The sequence below is a fragment of the Rhipicephalus sanguineus genome, chromosome 5 (assembly GCF_013339695.2).
Source record: "Rhipicephalus sanguineus isolate Rsan-2018 chromosome 5, BIME_Rsan_1.4, whole genome shotgun sequence".
NCBI lineage: Eukaryota > Metazoa > Arthropoda > Arachnida > Ixodida > Ixodidae > Rhipicephalus > Rhipicephalus sanguineus.
This window is the reverse complement of record NC_051180.1, coordinates 173,219,805-173,232,038: the sequence shown is the minus strand read 5'-3', so window position 1 is coordinate 173,232,038 and position 12,234 is coordinate 173,219,805. Positions and strand designations below refer to the sequence as shown.

The window sequence follows — 12,234 nt, the reverse complement described above, 5'->3', positions numbered from 1 at the left end:
CATGTACATATTGCCCCTGTTGAAACAAATGCCAGGCTACAAGTGTCTGCTACTTCAGTGAAAATTGAAGTGTTCTGGCACCACATACAAATTAGTCGTACATAGTTTGGCTTTTTGAAGTCTAGGGTCTGACAACATCTCGCCTGGTAGGGATGAAACTTTGGTGAAAACATTGTTGGACGCCAGTCACAAAAAGTCTGGCAATCCCATGAACAGATATTGCTGTTCAACTTGAACAAGAAATTTGGCAGAGCAAATATAATGGCACTTGTAGCCTGATATATGTTTCAACAGGGGCAACATGTACATGCACGTCTTTTCTCATGACTTGCATTTAACATCCAGTGGAATTTTTTGTCATTATTACTGCTTAACCTGTGTATGCTCTCTCTAACAACTTCTTTGCTGCAAAGTAGAAGCTGCCACTGGCATCAGTCAATAATCACTGCAGTGGCTGCATGTAAAGCACCACAACCTTCTTCACCACAGAATACCCATTATTACAACTTTTTAAGTACAGTGTGGAGTCAACTTGTGGGCATTGGTGACTGCAAAGCAACAAAATGCACTATTTGGCACATATATTTCTCAGCAAATGCAGAATTCAGTGTTTCCCACTAAGTGTGGGACAGCACATAGCTGTGGCAGGAAGCATGCATACATACTACTTCTTGCCAAGTAAACAGTGAACATCCAGCTGCTCTGAACGCATAAAGATGGGGTTTATTCTGCGAAACTGTACGAGTACACTGTTCGCACTCTGGCTCGTCTGAAAAGAGAAGAAACAAAATATATGAGGACACTTGAACCAAATGAAAGAAGGCAATCTGTGCCGAAACTGAATTTTGCATCTACCTTGCAAAAACAAACGAGCCACACAGCAGCAGGTTTTGAATTTTGATGCATCCACAGCCCGCCCAATTTCATAAAAAAAGAAAAGGGCATGTGTATCCTAAACCCCTGCATGATTGACTAAAAAAAATAGTGTTCACAGTAAAATATCCAAATGACTTCTGTGCAGATGACATTAAAGACATGAGGGGAGACGTTAAGTTCAATTGAAATGCTAGATTACCATGTTGAGATTAGACATGTGTAACTGTTCAAGCAAAGGGGGATCTTGAAAGCAAGAAAACAAAGCAAAAGTGAAAATCAGATTTTGCGCACCAGCTGTCGGACACGTGCAATGGCTGTGAACAGATTCGAACTGAGGCCGGCTGAGAAGGAGTGTCGTTTTTGTCAAAAATGCCAAATTAAAAGAGCTAAAGAGGAGATAAAAACACGTTCTGCGACATTTAGCCTTTCTGCATAAAACGAGGCACATGCAACATGAAATAAGTAAATCAAAATGTACGCAATGAGCCACTCCAAAGGTGCACTTGTGAAACAAAGTTTCAGTTACCGCTCCCACATCACGCCAAGTAGTTTCAGGTGGACAGTGTTGCAAATCGTCCTTGCCTGTGGTGTTTTCACAAGTTAACTCAAAATGTAAAATGAGTGAGTGTCATAGGCGACATCAACAGCCCAAGGCATCTGCTCAAAGGCAGGCACATCGAGGCTGCCCAACTTTCTCTCACAGCTTAATGCGTTACACATTATTAAACACTTTCCAATTGGAGTTCATAAGTAACGCACGTCCCTGCTCGTCGGGATCCAGAAACTCAACACCTGACAATGGAATCAAGGTCGCAGATGCTCCTGTTTATCGTAATGGGGACGTAGCTTTGCTCTCCACTTGCTTATTCCTTGCATTGTTGCAGTATGCAGCAAAGCTAGCTACACAACCTCTCAGGGGCATTTTGCATTCTGTGGCACTGACGTTGACATTCTGTCCTGCTTCCAAGCAACAGTTTGTCTCGTTCACAGTAACTTGTATCAAACTGAGCACTCGATCAAAACGACCGCTAACAAAATAAACTACACCTCCTGCTTGTTCTCGCTCTCGACTTATTTCTGTTCCTGGCGACCCCGAGCTCGGATGCTTAGTAATGCAGCAAATGTGGAAAAGCACCTAGCAATTAACCGAGAATGAGGCAGCCTGTTACATTGCGGAAAGTATGCTGTTGCAGTAATGAGAGAAATTAATGAAGAGCGATTTGGTCAACTTAAGCAGTTTTCTTTGCTAATACTGTCTGCCCTCCTGTATATTGTCTGGTTACATAGCCACAGCAAATAGCACCATGTATGTGCTTTCCTGCTGATGTCAATATGACAACCTGCAGTTTGCTGACATACACAGAGTCATTCATGAAAGAGGGTATGCGAGAGTGTGGCCGACGCACAGTGACAGCTGACTAGAATGCACAGTTTGCTGCATGAGAAAGCACGTCCGCTCAAGCTGTCGGCTACTGGGGGTCAAAATAACCAGGCATGGCCAAGAGGCGAACGCATGCCAGACCACCGCCTATAGCTGGTAGAAGAGCCTCTAGCTAACATATGGCTTTTATGTTCCTTTGCACAAAGCAAAGCATCCCCTCATATTATGAGCAATAGACGGGGTGGCACTGGTGCCCCTTGTTTAGACAAAGAGATACGAGGAAGCATGCAAGCGAAAAAGAATTAAGAATAAGGAATGTAAATTCGACAACACAATTCTGCAAATATTGTTAGTATATCTGAAAATTGCTTTCACTTATCATAAAGGTTGTCTTGTTCTGTGTAAAAACAAGTGCTTCAACATTCCTTCAATAAAAATGTTTATGATGGATCTCCTCAGACTGACCATTCAGGCTTGTTAACCTACATATTCAGCACAACCTTATTGAATATCAGGCCCTACACACGCAACCAAAATATAGCAGGGATTACAAGCTCATCAGCAAGTACCACAAGCAAAAAAGTTAACTTACATCTTCGGTGATTCAGCACAATCGTTGTATCAGTTTCAATATTTTGCTGTCTGCAGCTGTCCTTGACTTGCGTCCATTTCCACATTTGCTGCCTCTCATCGGGTTGATATTGAACATCTCCCTGGAAGGCACAAAAATGTGTCGTCTGGATATTCTGTTTGTTCCATAATACAGTTATGAAGTCATTATCACATTTGTTCCTGCTTTCGAAAGATCTCAAGGATGTTTTATTTATAAGGAACTTTTCAATCCTCTTAAGCTGCGATTAATACAGAGCCAATTGCCATGTGGCTTCAGTGTTTTTTGGTTGACCCACAAGAATTCTTGAATAAAGTAAAATTAAACAATATGAATATTAAGTCAAGGAATTCACCATGCAATTTTAAAATACAACAGTTCACTTGTGTGTACCTTTTACCTAGCTCTCATGTCTGTAGCTTTTCCAACATTTACCCTTTGCAGTTGTCGTCGCTGCCATCAGCATGCACAGTGTGGTAACATATAAACATGAAAATTCAAAGTTAGCACATTGTTTATTTCACATCAGGATTAGTAAATGCAGTCACGAAAGATATTTTTCTCTTTCTCAGTAATCTCGCATTTTAATACTATTCAATGAATTGCCCTTGATGTAACAGTACTGAACACTGTTCATTTCCAGGCATTGAATCTATCCATGTCATGCCTTTGTCTTACATGAACATAATATTTCTATGTCCCTTGTCTTGCTCTAAACAATTACATGTTACATTAATGTGCAACATAATCTGTTCATTCATGCCTGTGCACAGACATATACGATGTTCACATATGTACAAACATCTAACTGCCATGCGGGCATAAGTCAGAATGCACTTTACATTCTGTGGTACCTTTGAAGTACTTCTGAAACCAAATGACTCATTAAAATGTGACTGAAAAACATAAAGGAAAGCACAGAACAAATGTCCAACTAAAACGAGAAATGTAGTGCCATGCTAACCCTAGCTATGGAATATAAAATGAAGGCCTAAATGCTGTAATTACGCAGTAACTTCTAGGAATAATGTTTTTGCAGTATGCTAATGAAGACAATGGTGCTTAATGAATGCAAGCCCTGGTTTCCCTGACATCTTAAAAAAGCACACAAAATCATTTGTCAAATTTGAAGCACTACTTATGTGAGGCCCTTCAAAATAAAATTGATACCTCAGAGCAGAGAAAACTGAAGATGATATCTCTTGCATTCACCCTTGACACTCATTTGTCACCAAGCCAACACTCCTTCGTCTTGCATATGCACAAAAGATCACACAGTGCATAGAGGCCCTTGGCAATAAGATCTGATGATACGGAGTATTTTTGTTTCACTGAATCTTATCACTAATGTTAGCTTTTCAATTAATGTAGTTCATAATTACAACTAAAGTGAGGCTTTACTTGGCCACCTACAAAGCAAAGGACTCTCCAGAAAATTAACCTTTAACCCTTTGACACGCTATGTACACAATTGTGTGCACCACTTATTTTTGCCATTGGTAACAACTAGGGCTACTAGAGAGCAAGATACCTTGGAAGTAAGCAGCGCGAAAAGCAAGACAACGCACACAGGGAGGAATTACAAGAAGCGCTGATCAAGATACTTTGAACAAGATACGTTGAGCTTTGGATCAAATGAACCTGCTGCATAGTAAATTTGTGTTCATTTAACTTCATTTTGCAGTGTACTGTTGTATATTATCAGTTTGCTGAAGGCACTACACTGTTCAACGAGTCGTTCGAAGTGCTCCTTTCTGCGAGCCATGCCAAAAGTATAATTTTTCTTCACTCCAAATGAACATACACAAAAACAAATTTGCACTATATTTTTGGCGTAAGATTTCATTCTATTAATGTAAGAACGTAGCATGAATGACTTTACAATAGATAATTATTACAATTGAATTATAATTACTATAACACACATAAATTAATGCATTATGACATTATTTTTGTTGCAATAGAATATCGAGTGCCTTGAAATGATGTATCAATTTGACGCATTTACAGACAGTTTTTCATTGGTGGCGTCTCAAAGGTTTAGAGAACATGGAAATATTTCACCCTGTTTCTGTACAACACAACAATACGAATAGAACCAATGCAGTGATAAAGTTGGCTAATGAACAAAAGTTATTTGCAGTCAAAATGTTATGAACAGCACATATTTAAGACTTGGCAACTACTGAAGCTTGCAATTATGCACTACCAAGAACAAAAATCCACAGAAGTTCACATGCCCTTTTGCTTTAAACACTGTGCTTCACAGAAGGAGGGAGCTTGCATTATGTATAGTTCAGTAGAAAAGTTTTTGAAGTGCTTTATAAAGAATAGAACTGCACGCTGAAAAGAAGTGAGTTGGACGGCTTGATGGGAAAAAACACTTTAACTTGTTTCATTCGTTCTGAGCATCCTACTTCACCAAGGAAGGTGTGAAAAATATGATAAAAAAAGCAAGCGAAAAAGGCATCTCAATGACAGACAGTGACACAAGAAATCAGATTCTATTGAGACATTTTTTGCCCATCTTTGAGTGCCTGTTCCTCATGAAAGTGAGGTCGGCTGCAGCCATTAGCAAGACATAGCTTCAGGTATGCTTTTTCCCATTTCTCTTTACTAATGCAGCTATTGATATCATATATCCTTAGAAAAAATTGAAATGCACTATCAGCAACGTTGCTGTGTTCACGAGCTCATCAGAAGAGAAGCTGGTGTCATCCAAAGATGACAAGAAAGCGACAGGAATGGTTCAAGTGATCACAGGAGCAACTTGTAAGCAGCACAAAGCATGTGACTGGAAGTCTGAGATTTCCATTGTAGAGGCTGTAACGAAGCATAAAAGCCTTGGCTCTTTATTTGAGCCCAAGGTATAAATGGTGAGTGTCCTTCAGACGATATTTTTTTTTTGGGTACATGTCACATCACACTGATCCAACCGGCCACATTCTCTGTGACCCAGAACAGCAGAGTGAAGTGTGCCCAACTGCACGACTGTTTGCAAAGAGCTGTGAAGGTGCAAGCTATGCTGCAAGCAAGTTGCAACATTGTGTGTTTGAACAATATCACAAGCACTTGCTATTACATACTCTTTCCTGTCTTGGTGTTCCTCACATATAGTGCCATAAGTTTCTCAGTTGGATGAGTAAAATAGCGCACACTTAGACAGGGACAGAGTAAGCAACATGACACAAGCGCTAACAACAATTGTTTATTTGAAATAGCAGAGGAAGTCTTATGTAAAGAAACAGGTGAAGTGAGTGCGCGTGTCACGCAGGCATGACTGCAAGCCATCTGAAATCGGTACAAAGGAATACAAGTTCCTTTTCGGGCAAACTAATATAAGGCATTCTAACACATCGTGTGCCTAACCACTGAGTCATTTCGGCTTCAATCATCTCATGGACTAACTTTTTACTTTTGACAATCACATGAACTTTATCGAATTCCTGCTGACATCCACATGTCGCACTGCATAGCTAGAAGACCGTCCTTGTGCTTTTTTTTATTGCCACGGTGCTCTCTGAAATTATCATTAAGGTAGAATATCTCACTTGAAAAGGATCATTACACTGCAGCAGATTTAGTATTTCTAGCAAGGAGCTAGAAATAGATCTTTGCCATGCTGCTTTCTCAGGTATAATAACACGCAGAGGGCATTTACTTTTGTGTTTTTGCGCTAAAGAACAGGTCGCTTACTGGAAGCTGGTTATCCGAGAATCAACAGGTAGCAGTGGTCGAAATTTTACTTCACGAATTATCTGCCCGCACCATAGAGTGCATTGTTGTGTAGCGCTTTACATGCATGATATTGTGCATAATCTCAAGAAGATTGCTGGTCGCGTTGATGTATCTGTTGTGTTTAGTGCCCCTCAAAAACCTTTCAGCCTTTGCAATAGTAGTGTTCCTAGGAAGGAGCTACTAGCGACATGCTCAAAGAAACATAGATGTACGTTTGTTAGATGCATTGATCATGCTGCGTATCGGATCCCACTGCATTATGGAAAGTTCTACATTAGCCAGTCCGCTAGATGCCTTAACGATCGTTTGAGAGAACACCGTCGCAATGTACAAAAGCACGAAAACGGTCACCTAGCTATGCAACTGTAGCACGTGTGAATGTCAGCCTGAATTTGATGAAGTTGACGTGATTGTGAACAGTAAAGAAAATGCAGTCCGTGAGATAATAGAAGGCGAAATGATTGAGAAGTTAGGCACACGGTGTGTTAGCATGCCTTTTGTTAGCTTGCCCGTAAAGGAGCTACCGATCCTTTGTGCCGATTTCAGATCGTTTGCAGTCATGCCTGTGTAACATGCGCACTCACCTCACACATTTCTGTACACAAGTCTTTCTCTGCTATTTCAAATATTCATCTGTTGATAGCGCTTGTGTCGTGCTGCTTACTCTGTCTAAGTGTGCGCTATTTTACTCGCATTACGTACCAACAAGCCCAAGCTACTCTTCTCGAACTGCCCATTTGTAGAGAAGGAAACCAATGCCTACCACTTAATATGAGCTTGTCCAGACCAGAGGAAGAATGCTCCCATCTTTCACAGCAAGCTGTCCACTGCTTCAGTTCCTTGAACAGTCAGTCGTCTATGCTGGGTACATGCATTACAGATGCCACAAAACATTCCATAACCTGCACACAATAGAGGCCTTACAGTACACAAGTAGTACATATAAAACATGATGGCTTAACACAGGTATCTGTTGATACACCAAAACTGTCCATGAATGATGAGCTTAGGATGCATTAAGAGCAAATATTAGTGGAGTAATAGATTTTTGCAGACAATTTTAATTATGCGTTACATGTCAAGCTTTCCCACACTGGCGTACTAAAATAGTATGAAGAATACAGTTTGCCGAATAAGCAACTTGCACAGAAAACTCCATCAGCACTATCATCACAATATTAAATAGATCAGTGTATGCTCTATGTACACAATGTATGGTAACGAGCCACCCTTATTGTACGACATCATGAATGTGAAGATTTCAAGATAGCTGAAGACTTAGAAGTGTAAGAGCACCAGAGGTTACAGCAAAGATTGAGCACTGTGTTGGCTTTTCTGTCTCCTCTGCTGCTCTTGCATGGTTTTAAATCTTGGGTATGTTTGCCAACAAGCCCAGTTTTGAACTCTTCAAAAAAAACCTTGTTGCACTAAAGTCAATTCATATGCAGGGCTCGTGCTGTGCCCTACAAGTGTCTGTTCAATTCAATGAGCCCTTAATTCACTATGTTTCTTTTGTCCTTTCATAGCTATAGGGTCTCGTCCCGGTAGACTTGATGGCTTCAGGTAGCATGCAAGGGTTCATTGGCCAGCTGCCAGCTCGTAAAGAGTTCTACAAGACGCCAGGATGGCCAAAAGTAGCACTAGCATGTACTGTTGGGATTACACACTGAGGTGCTCAATGGGATGGATGGGACAATGACCACTGTTGCAGCTCCATTGGAGCATCAGACGTACTATCCAAAGGTTACAGATTCGGTCCCTGGCAGGAGCAAGTGTCTCTTTTGTTGATTTAATTGCTTTCAATTTATGTAAAAATTACCACACTACAGTCAAAAACTAAAATAATCTCCCCTACGCCTTCCTTGGCTTCATTGTCTGTCTGCATTAGTAGGTTGTGTCTAACAAGAAAAAGTAGCCCTTGATCCAGTGCCCTTGTTTCGTCTGTTCAATTTCGTAGTGCTTGGCACGCCACAAAATCAGTATAACCACACTGTCCAGAATTCTGTGATCAGAAAACATGTAAACATATCAGAAATGACATTCTTCAATTTATAACTGCATAAACTAAAGCAGCACTGTCATCCCTTTCCCTGATTGATACATCTTGGTTTTTTATACTGCAAATAAGACCCCACTTCTGGCTTCATACTTCTTTAGCAAAGTACAAAGGAAAGCGAAAACTACGGTACCACAAGATCAAGTAATGTTCTTGATACACCATCACATCCCAAGCCACTTGTGATAAGAAGTTTTTATAATGATGCTACTCCACTATTAAATAAATTGGTATTAGAGAGAACATGTTTAGTTCATCAAACAAATATATGTAATGGCAGGACTAATAATCGACCTGTTTCTTCCCAGGCAAACACAGAACAAGCAGAGCATACGCTACCTTAATAAGCTTAGTTGAACTGACACGCACGTCTGTCAATTATAATTTATATAGACATGCTGTACTACTTCCAATTAAGCTTGCAGTTATATGCACACTTACTGTTACTACCAGCACATAATATGATTCAGTCAAATGCATTGCCTTCTTGTAAGTTTTCTGCAGAACTAAATCAATGTTCTCAAACATATGGCCCGTATATCTCTAGCCAGCGGCCCAGCCTGCATATGGCTGTCCTTGTCCGATATTTCCTTTCATTTATTTAATATATACGCTCCTGAGCAACTCTGGCGAGACTGATCTAAGCATTTTTTCGTAAGGCACACCATGTGGTTACAATACACTTATACATAACGGTGAAATGAAAACTCGATACTTCACTATCGGCGTATTGATTTCGGTCCTTCTATAGACTATTTTACTGATGGTTTTTGGTGCCACGTATTGGGCTGTTAACTTTGCTGTTTTGTATCTTGAACTAAACAAACAGTGCTACAGTACAACGCGTGCGCATGAAAACGGTTGGGTTGGTGCATTCGACGTTATGTGACCTTGTTAATTCACGTCGCTATATAAAAAATTAAAAAAAAAACTGATTTAACAGCATTTGTGGCCGTGCCTATGTGTCTTATGGAAAGCCGTCTATGTATCAGTGTCGATATGTTTCTCAAAACCTGACATCAAATCTCCTTTAGAAATGACAAATATAGTTAAACACGCTATCGGAGAGTAGATGAAGAAAACGAGAACGAGGCTGCACTTGCTTGCGAGCAGCTCGGTGAACTGTTTTTCGCTCCGAGCTGTACATCTGCATTCATTTTACATTCTGTAAATAAACGCGTTCAATCGTCACAATTGTGGTGCAGGTGCAGGGTATACTTTTGTGAAAAGCCGTACGTCCAGCGACCTCACCTCCGTCGGCCACGCCGGCTTTCCAGGTGGTAGAGATGAAAGGCGAGGCCGGTGAGATGATGACCAAGGCCGACGCGTGGTAGGCAGATCAAGCTGCGCACAGGCGGGTCACTCCGATGTTCGGCTGGTAGGCGTGCCGCTCGGAAGTTCGGTTTGTGGGCCATTCTGTAAATAAACGCGTTCCATTGTCAACAATATGGTATATGGGAAAGGCCGTCTTTGAAATGGCAACGTTAGTTGACAATTTTTTTCATGCCCCTCCCCCTCCCCATCTTTTCCCCTCTCAGTTTTTCACTGTCCCCGCCCTTGCGGGAGACTAAAAAATTTCGCGACTGCGGCCCTGCGGCTGAAGCGAGTTCGAGACCCCTGAAATAGGTGCTACGCGTCCCAACCTGTATTAATAGTAGTATGTTTTATATTGTTTACTATTTTCAGTGTATATTACCAAGTTTGTTCATATAACTGTCTCAAAACCCCCTATGTAATGCCCAAATGGGCCTTTAGGGTATATGAATAAAAAAATGAAAAAAAAAACCTTGCGCAGCCAGGTTGAAATCCTCACCATAGAAGAATTATGCTATTGGTCATGGATTGATCAAGCGCAGCACAGTAGGGTGATTCCACGAGAGATTGAACATGCCTGTCCGGTCGCAATTTTTGTTTTGCCTGGGTTTTTTATATGTTATGTGGGCACGTTCAAAGTGCACGGAACCGAAAATTTTATTTCCAAGAAACGCTCCCAGTGCACCAAAAAATTATTTGAAGGTGGCGGCGCGGGCCTCCTGTTTTTGCTCACTGCAATGTTTTCGGATTTCACGGCCGAATTTAGCGCGAACTATAAATGATGTGTCGAAAATCTTTTTTGCTGGTTTTATACGCATTACTGTGAATTACATCCATGCTTTTTTTATGCTGTCCTCAAAAAGAAGAAAATGTGAAAAAATGGCAAACACGGCCGAAATCAAAAAAGGGTCCTAAGTTTGATGCGCCTTTGCTATTACAAACAGGAACTTGAAAACAATGTCAAATATAGAAAAGAGCATTTGCAACATTTATACGGAAAATAATTTTCCTACAGGCAGCGCAAGAAAAGAAAAATATAGTTAAAAGAGCGAGTTTTTTCAAAAAAGTACATTTTCAAAAAATAAAATTAAAATAACTCCGGTCTCAATTTTGATGAGAATTTTTTATCGAAGAGCGCTTATGTCAGTGAACACACGGTTTTAATATCATATGTCCTCATTTGCTTTGTTTACGAGATATATCTGGCCAAAATGACCCTTGCTGTGTGTGCTCACTTCAGTGCGACTGATGGTTGTTATTAGCTTGCATTGTGCGTAAATCTCAGTTTTAATTATTCTGCTGCAGCAAAACCTTGCTGTGGTGGCTTTTCGTCAAGAAAAATGTTTTCTCAGATTTTATTTGTGTCTAGCGTGTGCAAAAGTGGGCTGCTGCCGCCCTCTAAATGGCTAACGTGTAAACAGTTTGCAGCCTACAACCTCGCCTAGAATCATCAGAGGAAAGATGGGCGCGCCTGTTCAAGATATCAATCGCTTCTTCTTCCTGAAGAAATGCCTGGTCTACCTCATCGCGGTTAGATGTAGACAGGTTTTCCTTGAGGAGCGTAAAGCAATGCAAGCAGACTTCGCAGGTGTCGCGAAGATCCTCAGCCTATGACAGTAGCTTCTGGAGGTAGGCAACAACAAAAAGAGCAAAGAAAGAAAATTTGCGCAACGAAAATTTTCCTCAGCAATCTTCTTTTTGTGAACGCGTAAATAATCGGCCCAGAATAATAGGACCTAGCCATGGGCCGCAGGCATCGCGTGTAGTGAACAGTTAGACCTAGAGCAAGTCGAAGCGTTTATACTGAACGGCGCCGCACAAATTATCTCACATCTGCGCAGCTGTCATGAATGCGTTTCCAGAACTGCTCACGGTTTAACATTTTATGACTAAGGGTGTCTAAGCGCTTTGGGCTGTAATAATTAATTTGTAGGGCACACTCATTGTCAAAACTAAGGGTAATGTCCGTCTGGCGCCACCAATGACCTCTGCTGTCCTCGACGTGGGAAAGCAATTTAGTAAAGTGGCAACAAAACATCATCAATTGGGCAGCTTCGGCCACTCATGGCTTAATCATGCCGCACCGCACGTTTTGGCTGTTGAAACGTTGAGGTAAAGGTCGAGATGATAGAGGAAGACGTTATCTGCGACGCCGAAAACATGTGATAGCGGGGAGTGAAATAAACGGCTCGGAAATGATTGAGCTAACTTTTTACAAAAGTTGTTTAGGCACAGTGTGCGTCGAATGGGGAAGATGGT

At 41.0% G+C, this 12,234-nt stretch overlaps 1 long non-coding RNA gene across 1 annotated transcript; it reads right to left on the bottom strand.

The window, feature by feature from the left end:
- Positions 1-649: 649 nt before the first annotated feature.
- On the bottom strand, positions 650-10,042 carry LOC119394447 (uncharacterized). The gene is made up of 4 exons (XR_005184137.2): positions 9,913-10,042; positions 7,369-7,466; positions 2,850-2,970; positions 650-769 (listed from the first exon to the last, which is right to left on the bottom strand). It is a non-coding gene; the product is annotated as an uncharacterized LOC119394447 (long non-coding RNA).
- Positions 10,043-12,234: the final 2,192 nt, after the last annotated feature.